Source organism: Physeter macrocephalus, chromosome 8 (assembly GCF_002837175.3).
Source record: "Physeter macrocephalus isolate SW-GA chromosome 8, ASM283717v5, whole genome shotgun sequence".
NCBI lineage: Eukaryota > Metazoa > Chordata > Mammalia > Artiodactyla > Physeteridae > Physeter > Physeter macrocephalus.
The window spans coordinates 12,766,634-12,776,316 of record NC_041221.1 but is presented as its reverse complement, the minus strand read 5'-3'; positions in this window follow the sequence as shown (position 1 = coordinate 12,776,316).

Sequence of the window (9,683 nt, the reverse complement as noted above, 5' to 3'; positions counted from 1 at the left end):
TTGAAGTTCTCTCTACATAAAAACCAGTCCAAATATATTTTAAGTTGCATGAAGTTTTCCCTTGGAACCAGTGCCGTTGGGCTCGTCTTCAGTCTCTCTGGGAGTTTGGCTCCCTCCGCCTCGCCCCCTGAAAAGGCTTCATGCGGCCCCGGGTAAACAGCACCGGGCGTGGCTTTGCATTTAGACCCCCGATCCTCCATCTGGGGGCAACACCGTGGTTACCCGCCAAGTGCAGCTTTTTGGATTTGTATAATTTCCCATGTTCTCCTTTAAAGAGTGCTACCGGAAACATCTGTGAATGGAACTCATTTTGTATTTTGTATTGTTTCTTGAAGATGAATCTCCAGAAACCGAGCCGATGAATCATGAGTGATTCATGAACACACGTATTGCTCTCATTTCTGTGAGGCTTTTAAACCGGCTTAGTATGTTTTTGAGTTCAATAAGGTAATGATTCTACCTCCTTTTATATTTTTCCCATCACGTCACCTGAACTCTGACATCTTCCTAGACGTTGGTTCTCTTACACCTGTTACGACACATACCCTGGGACTGCAGGAGGCTGTACAGAGACCCTAAGTCCAGGCCCTGCTTATTGTGGACCCTGGTCCTAACGCTTACTGGCAGCTGCTTAACCTGAAACTCGGCAGGTTATCATGTGGCTTTTCTGATGCTGCTTCCAAGCCCGAGGCTTTGTGTTTTGGTAGTTTATATGTTCTACCCCCAGCGCTGTGTGACCGTGGCCCCGTACGTTGCGTGTAGGATGCAGGCAAAGGTTTGTAAGATGAGTTCGCCAACAGCACGATGTGCCACACCCTGCAGGGAGGCTGCGTGAGAGAAAAATGATACACGCCTATTCAGTCTGTTAAAGCAGGGGGTGGCACGCTTTTCCGGAAATGGGCCGGATAGTAAATATTTTTGGCTTTGACACATACAGTCAGTGCGGTTTAGTCATTCTTTTTTTTTCAACCCTTGAAAGATGTTAAAAACCATTCTTGCTGTGGGCCTTACAGAAAGAGGCAGAGAGCAGGGTTTGTCTGAGGGCCGCAGTTTTGAGTATTAATACCCCAGTATTACGCGGCGGCCACCGATCATTTGATTGAATGAAAGGCCAGCGAAGTGGTGTGCTCCAGGCACCCAGCACCCCAGTCCTACTGCCTTCTCCCCCGCCCTCCTTCCCCCTGCCCTCCTCTGGCCTTTATTCTAGAAGGGATCTGAAACAAAGACTAAGATGTAACATATTAACCACCAAAGTGATGCTCCCTTCGGAGTAGTTTTCACTCTTGCCTGTAATCAACGTCAGTCAAATGTCTACTCCACGCTGGGCTCGGGTCTGGGCCTTGGGTTCACAGACGGTAAAGGCCGCTGGCCTCTCCCGAGTTCACAGCCTGAGAAAGAAAGGAGGCATGTGAGGCACATTGCAGGCCACGTGCTGAGCCTCACGACATGAGTCAGCTGTCTGGAGAAGAGGTGAGGGCGGGCGTTCATCAGAGAAGGCTCTGTGGGGCGTGATGTCTCACCTGAACGCTGGCAGGGGGCCAGGGACTCAGCGGTGCAGGTGTAGCTGGTGGAGGGAGCCCTGAAGGTCGGTCTCCGAGGCGCTGGGGATGGGGGGTGTGATGCACGGGCCTGGATGCTGGAAGAGCGTTGTGTTTGGGGGAAGCTCTGAGTCCTTTGGCACTGCTAATGTGGTAGGTACTGGCGCTGAACCACGCAGCCAGGGCTCCGCCTGCCATGGCGAAATGCAGCAGGTTCAGTGGCTAAACCACACCCATTTACTGTCTCAGTTCTGGAGGCTGGACATCCGAGATCAGGTGCCACCAGCTGATTCAACACCTGGTGAGAGCCCTCCTCCTGGCTGGCGCGTGTCTGCCTTCTCCCGGTGTCCTCACATGGCAGAGTCAGAGAGCAAGATTTCTGGTGTCTCTTCTTATAAGGGCACTAATCCCATCTTGGGCCCCCTACCCTCCTGGCCTCTCTAACCCTAATTCCTCCCATCACATCGGGGGTTAGGGCTTCAACATACGAATTTGAGGGGGACACAACATTCAGTCCACAACAGGCTCTGTCCTGTAGGAGAAGAATTTCACCGTCTGGTTTTATTTCTTTTTTAACTGGTCATTTGTTTGACATATTCTAACAAAAAGTATGGGAAGGGCTGAGCTGCAGAGATGATAAAAGAATGGGAAAATGATAATTGCTGAGCCTGGGTGATGGGCACACGGTAGTTGAAGATTCTGTTCGCTGCAACTTATTAAGTCCTTGGGAACTTTCATAATAAAAAGACTTTTACAGGGCTTCCCTGGTGGCGCAGTGGTTAAGAATCCACCTGCTGATGCGGGGGACACGGGTTCGAGCCCTGGTCCGGGAAGATCCCACATGCCGCGGAGCAGCTAAGCCCATGTGTCACAACTACTGAAGCCCACGCGCCTAGGGCCCGCGCTCCACGACAAGAGAAGCCCCCGCAATGAGAAGCCCGCGCACCACAGTGAAGAGTAGCCCCCGCTCAACGCAAGTAGAGAAAGCCCGCACGCAGCAACGAAGACCCAACACAGCCACAGATAAATAAATAGGTTTATTTAAAAATAAATAAATACATTTCCTTTTCTCTCTTTTCCATGTGTTTGGACATGTAACCTTCGGTGATAGCATTTCTGTCTGTCCCCACATCTACCATCTTCTAACTCCTTCCTGCAGAGAGTATATCACCCCGCGCCCTTGGTGGGAAAAAAACTAGGCAGTGAAATCCAGCTGCTGGGAGATGAATGAGCTCGTTTCCCACCCAGGGATTGGAGAGCGCGGAGGGGGCCGGGCTGACCACACAGCCCCTCTGCACGGAGCTGGGGCAGAGCACGGGGTCAGGGTGGCAAGACAACGGAACTGTCCCAAACCCCGACTAAGGAAGAATCAAACACAAGCGGTCTGGAGGAGGCAGGGGGGTCGGGGGAAAGCCTGAGAGGGTGACTCAGCTGGACCTTCAGAGCAAGTTAGCCGGGGCCTAGAGCAGAAACTCGGAGAACAGCCACCAGCCTCTGCAGGGCTCACACGGGCTGTTTCTTGATTCAGTGGGATTTTTAGGAACCAGTGTGTCTTGAAAAGTGTTTCTGACATTTAGGAACTCCTTCTTTTTTACTTCAGTTTCTTTCCATCTGTTAAAATTTAATAATTTAATGCTTTTTATTTTTGAAAGTGTCAGGTGAGTTATTTTATGTCTGACAGATTCTTGTACAGAAGAGACTTTTTAAATTAATATTAAATTTTAAAAAAAATATTTTAAAATTTAAACAAATTTTTTAATTTTTTGAAAACATTAAAGTTTTTAAAATACAGTATTCTTAATAAAAACCTAATTTTTCTTAAAGCATTTTTTTACAAGTCTCAGTAATCTACTCATAAAGTCCAATTTTAACAAACGCTTCTCAACTTATAAAGTAAGTTTTTACTGGATACGTATTTCTTAGTGATTTGTATTGAAACTATTTTTTTCAATTAGTTCCTATATCCATGAATGACTAGTACTTAAGGCTACAAGAGGTTCAATGAAAATTAACAGAAAAAAAAAAAAAAAAAGAGAAAGTATAGCGCACTCTTGAGGATTGATTCAGGTTTTGTGGGGCCTGAATCTGACAGAATATGGAGAGCTCTTAAATAAAAATAATGCACAATTATGAATTCAAAATTAGGTATGAAAGTGATATTATTTAGAATGAGAAAAAATAGCTTACAAATTTTAAAATTTGGTAGATACCATAAACCTCGCAAAATCCAGAAAAATAACATGATATTTTGATTAATGGCTTGACATACCTCTATGTGTCAAGCAGTTAATAAAAAAATAATTTTTGGTTGCATACTTTTTGACTGCTTCTTCACAAGGCATTTTTATAGTACTATTTTGATAGAATAGAAAGATAATTCAGTCTTCCCACCTGCAGGGTTGATCAAAATTTGTCTTTTGATAGTCTGGATGCCTAAAAATTGTGACCGCACACAGACATCCTCGCTGTTTGTAGCACTGCTTCAAGCACAGGAATTCTGATAAATATAATTTCGCGTGATTCCCATCAAAAAAGAGAAAGCAAGGCCTATGTTTAACTGCATGTACTGTATTACGGAGTTTGTTCCCCGCGGAGAGAAGTTCTGTTCGCCTGGGTACGGAGGGGGATCAAATCTGATACCATATTTCATGATTTAAAGAATTTTCCATGACTAGTTTCTGGCTCCCTGCATTTCAAAATTTGCTTCTCAGGACTTCCCTGGTGGTCCAGTGGCTGAGGCTCTGCCTTCCGATGCAGGGGACTCGGGTTCAATCCCTGATCCGGGAACTAGGACCCCACATGCCCGCGGGGCAACTAACCTGTGCGCTGCAATCACTGAGCCCACGTGTCCTGGAGCCCACGGGCCACAACTGGAGAGAAGCCTGTGCGCCACAAGGAGAGATCACGTGTGCCGCAACTAAGACCCCATGCAGCCCAAAATCCATCGATCAATCAATAAACATTTAAAAAGACAAAAACAAAAACTTGCTTCTCCTCCTTCCCCACCTACTGCTGCTGCCAAACCTCTCAGGACGTGGTCATGGCTCACGCTCACGTCACATGTTTGTAAGCATGCTACATGTCACGGTCATGGGACACGGTCATAGCACGTGCTCATACTGCAGTCTCCCCTCGGGTCACCACCTTCACATCCGCGTGCCTGGCGGGTCGGCTCGGCGGGAAGCAGGAACGTCCCTGGAGGCCGTGCCCACGGCAGACACAGCTCTCAGTAGCTCGGCCACACGGGAGGTCGGTGCGAACCCGTAGACATGTCTCTAAACCCAGACAAAGTGTGCCCCGCCAGCCCCTCCAGGCCGGCCAGCGGGGGAGAGTGACGGAGGACCCTGGGGTGGAAAGAGGCTGTGGTTTGGTTTGGTTTTTTTGGCACGTGGGATCTCAGTTCCCTGACCAGGGATCGAACCCGTGGCCCGTGCGGTGTGAGCGCAGAGCCCTAACCACTGGACCTCCAGGGAAATCCCAAGAGACTGTGGTCTTAAGTGATTGCGGTCAAATACCCTCCTTTTGCAAGTCTGACGCCACCTGGCTGTGTGAAGCCTTGGCCGGTCCCTCCACCGCTCCCGGCAGGGGCCTGAGGCTTGTCTCCTTAGCCACGGGGGAGCCGCCCCCGGGCTGGGGTCAGCGTCCAGCTTGCACACGTGCCATGATGATGGCCGAGGGCACCTTCCCACAAAAGCCTCAGCACTTCCCATTGAGCTCATCTAAATATAACACATACGTGCGGGCAGGAGTGAGTGAGAGCAGGGAAGACTGCCCCATGTCGAAAAGAAACAAAAAAAGAGAATGGATTTATAGTAACCAATTATCTTTTGCCAAAAATCAGTGACTGTTTTCCCAAGTCTGGAGAACACATGAAACATTCAGTTTTCTCCAGTATCTGTTTCTTTTACTTGAGGGTGTTACCTTGATCTGTCAGAAGTGAGGACTTCTCCCCGCCTCCTTGAAATCATGAAAACCGTGCAGCTGAACCCCAGTTAGCGAGAGCGCTCACCACCCACTTCCTCGGGGGAAACGTGCAGCAGGTGCCCCTGCATCCTGCAAATACTGAGTAACCCAGCTCCGTGATGGACACACGGCTAGGTGGGGTCTCCGACCTGCTAAAGGTTGTCGCCTGGATGAAGCCGGGAGTCGTACCCTTGAGCCAGGGGAGGGGGGTCTGACTTGGAGTCTGCTCTGCTGTCTGAGGACCCTCGTCCTTCTTGCCTGATCGGAGGTGGAAGGGGCACAGCTACATGGGACCACTGTTCTCAAGCCCCCCCCCCCCGCCAAATACCCAACATCGTGACACAGGCCAAAATGTCTGTGTCTAATGCTACATTTTGTTCATAACAGAAATACACATATGAGCCCAGGGAAGATGGGAGCCCCGCTGTGCGGTCCTGGGGCCTTGATTAGCGGGGCGTCCTCCGACACTGCGAGTTGTTTCTTTGCGGGGTGCCCCGGAGATTTCTTTTTTTTTTAACATCCCCGGGATGATGTATCGGAGCAGTCTCCCAGATGAGTGAGAAGCCAGCCTTTCTTCTGTGGGGGGAGCAGGGTGCTGGCGAAAGGGCAGATGGACAGGGCAGGCACCCACCACAGGCTTCTCCAGACATCAGGGCGCCAAATACCCAACATCGTGACACAGGCCAAAATGTCTGTGTCTAATGCTACATTTTGTTCATAACAGAAATACACATATGAGCCCAGGGAAGATGGGAGCCCCGCTGTGCGGTCCTGGGGCCTTGATTAGCGGGGCGTCCTCCGACACTGCGAGTTGTTTCTTTGCGGGGTGCCCCGGAGATTTCTTTTTTTTTTAACATCCCCGGGATGATGTATCGGAGCAGTCTCCCAGATGAGTGAGAAGCCAGCCTTTCTTCTGTGGGGGGAGCAGGGTGCTGGCGAAAGGGCAGATGGACAGGGCAGGCACCCACCACAGGCTTCTCCAGACATCAGGGCACAGGAAGAGCCAGGGGAAGGTGAGGGGTGCAGACCCTGCCCTCCAAAACACCAGTGCCCTGAGCCCTGAGCAGTCCCTGCTGCCCAGCGCATGTGAAAATACCTTCCATTTATACCGGGTTCGACACTTACAAATCAGGTATTAACCTAAGTAATATTGGGAATGAAACAGTAAAACCGAATCAGCTCCTCGGCCACTGCGGGGCGGGGTGGTGGGGTACCTCGGCCGGGCGGAGCGTGAAGACGGAAATGGGTGTCCCAGAAAGTGGGCTGCTAGGGACCGGGTTAAGCAAGGTCTACCCGCACTCAAGGAGAGGACCTTCCACAAACCAGATACTAGGGCAGCATGAATGATTAGGTCCATATTAGAATTATGCCTGTGACAGATGGAGACGTGGGTTGGAACACAAATTCTCCATGTATGTTCCTTTTAGCCATTTGGACTTTTGAAGTATGTGAATTTATTACTTACTCAAAAATAAAATTTTAAATCTTTGGAAAAATTTTTTTTTGCGGTACGCGGGCCTCTCACTGCTGCGGCCCCTCCCGTTGCGGAGCGCAGGCTCCGGACGCGCAGGCCCAGCGGCCATGGCTCACGGGCCCAGCCGCTCCGTGGCACGTGGGATCCTCCCGGACCGGGGCACGAAGCCGTGTCCCCTGCATCGGCAGGCGGGCTCTCAACAGCTGCGCCACCCGGGAAGCCCGGAAAAAAAATTTTGAAAGAAAGAAAGAAGCAACTCTTTTTACCAAATGAGGTTGAAGCTATTTCTTCTGTTGACCCCGCCTGCTGAATCCCCAGCTGAGCAGGGGTGTAACGGGTGGAACAAATCGGGGACAGAATACGGCCAGGCACAGCCGTGCCAGCCTAACGTCTAAAACAGGCAACCAGGCAAACGCATTAAAGGGGCAAACTTGGGCAGCCTGGAGAGAAGCTTCTTTGTGCTTTCTTAGGTGGTCGAGGCCAACCGACCACCTGCATCCCCTTGGCAAGAGCTGCCTCCAGGCTCTGAGGGCCACGGAGCGGCTTCCTGGACCACCACGCCCTGTCCTGGGATGCCAGCCCTGCCCCGGAGCGGGACCAGCCCTCGAGGGATGGAGTCCGACCTGTCACCTGGGCTCCCCCAGTCCCTTTTTCTCTCTTTTCAGCACTGGTGTTAAAACCTTACAAAATCCAAACTAATCAGAGCCCAGGTTACAAGTATATCTTGATGTTTTTAGTTCATCAGAAGCCTTGCCAAGGTTTTTAAAGTGTGGGGCTTAAAATACATCATCCTCTGCTCCGAGCCAGCTGGGGGAAGCCAAAGGAAAACACCGTCTCCCTCGGAACATATGGCAAGTCGCTGCTGCCGGAATAGGGAGAAATCAGAAAAGAAAGGATGCTCTGGCACGAAATTAAAATGTGGGTTTATGGCATGGAAATAGACAAAGCTTCACGCCACCAAATGCTGTTTTCAGAGCGAATTTTTATTTTTTTAAGCTGAGATTTCTTTTTTTTAAATTTATTTCATTTTGTGTACACTGGGTCTTCGTTGCTGCGCGCGGGCTTTCTCTAGTTGCGGCGAGCGGGGGCTACTCTTTGTTGCGGAGCACGGGCCTCTCGTCGCGGTGGCTTCTCTTGTTGTGGCTCGCGGGCTCTAGGCACGCGGGCTTCAGTAGTTGTGGCGCACGGGCTTAGTTGCTCCTCGGCGTGTGGGATCTTCCCGGACCAGGGCTCGAACCCGTGTCCCCTGCGTTGGCACGCGGATTCTTAACCACTGCGCCACCAGGGAAGCCCTTCAGAGCGAATTGTTAAAATGATGGAGTTGATGAAAAAAAGAAAGGGGGAAAGGCATTGCTGAAACCTCACGTCCTACCTGAGATGGCGACCGGAAAGGGAAGGAGATGGATCTGGATAGATGTAACACGCACACGCTGCACGGTGAGGTTTGTGGGCAGGACGAGCTCCAGCCTGGGCCTCATGGTCCTGCAAGCAGATCCTTTTCTTTCTTTTTTTAAAAAATTTATTTTATTGAAGTATAGTTGATTTACAATGTTGTGTTAATTTCTGCTGTACAACAAAGTGACTCAGTTACACTTATATACACACCCTTTTTCATATTCTTTTCCATGACGGTTGATCCCAGGAGACTGGATATAGTTCCCTGTGCTCTACAGCAGGACCTTGTTGTTTATCCATTTGAAATGTAATAGTTAAGCAGGTCCTTTTCTGGCTCATGGCTTTCAGTTCCCACCTTCCCCCTTCTCACTGTGCCACCAGGTCCTTTAAAGCATCGTGATGGCATCACCAGGTGTACTGTTGCAAACGAAGGTCACCTGCACGCAGGGGACAGCTTAAAGAGCTTGTGGTGCTCGGACCATATTTAAGGTTTATTTTTCAGCATCTTTTGACCCTGTATTTCTGCTCAGTCTTTTGGTTATTCAATCTAAAACGCATAATTCTCTTTTCCACACTTTTAGCATTCCTGGGGTTTCCATCTCGCTCTCCTCCTTTCACTGAATGTTAGACTTGTTATCGTTATTAAGGATTTGACAACACAGAAGGAGGACATTTTATGTAGTGTCACTGGAGAGTCAGCGTTTTACTATTGGAGTTGGAGCGTCCTTAGGAAAATATGTGTGCAACAAAAGACTGTTGGTGGTGTAATTGTAGAGGTATTAGGTTAATATATAATGCATAAGTCTGTGTCATGGATCGTTTTTATTCATCATAAAATTTTCAAATGCCTCGAGGAGGTGCGGCCCTCCCAGCTGTTCCCCGAGCTAACGGCCCCAGCCCGACTCAGAGAGCAATCCTGTGCCAGAGCGCCGGCAGCCACCACAGTCCCCGGGATGCTCCCGGGGGGACCGCTCGCTGTCAGCAGGCGTGGCGATGACAGACCAATGAAAGGCTGCGTGGGGAGGACCTGGCGAGGGTAGAAGTCTGGGTCCCTGGGGTGTGAAGAGGCTGCTTGGACCCCAAAATGCTTACCGTTGATTTACTTAAATCAGTTTCTATTTACGAAGTCTAATTTTTGCCCCCTGGAGCAGACCAGAGAGGCCTGCGAACAAGAGTCCGAGGACAGACCTGCATCTGTCGAGCGGCTCCCGCAGCCTGACGCCCGCGTGCCCCTCACCTGGCTGTGCACAGTGTCTGCCTGAGGTCGGACCGTGCAGCCCTCGCGATGCCCTGATGCTGCCGCCTCTAGGGCC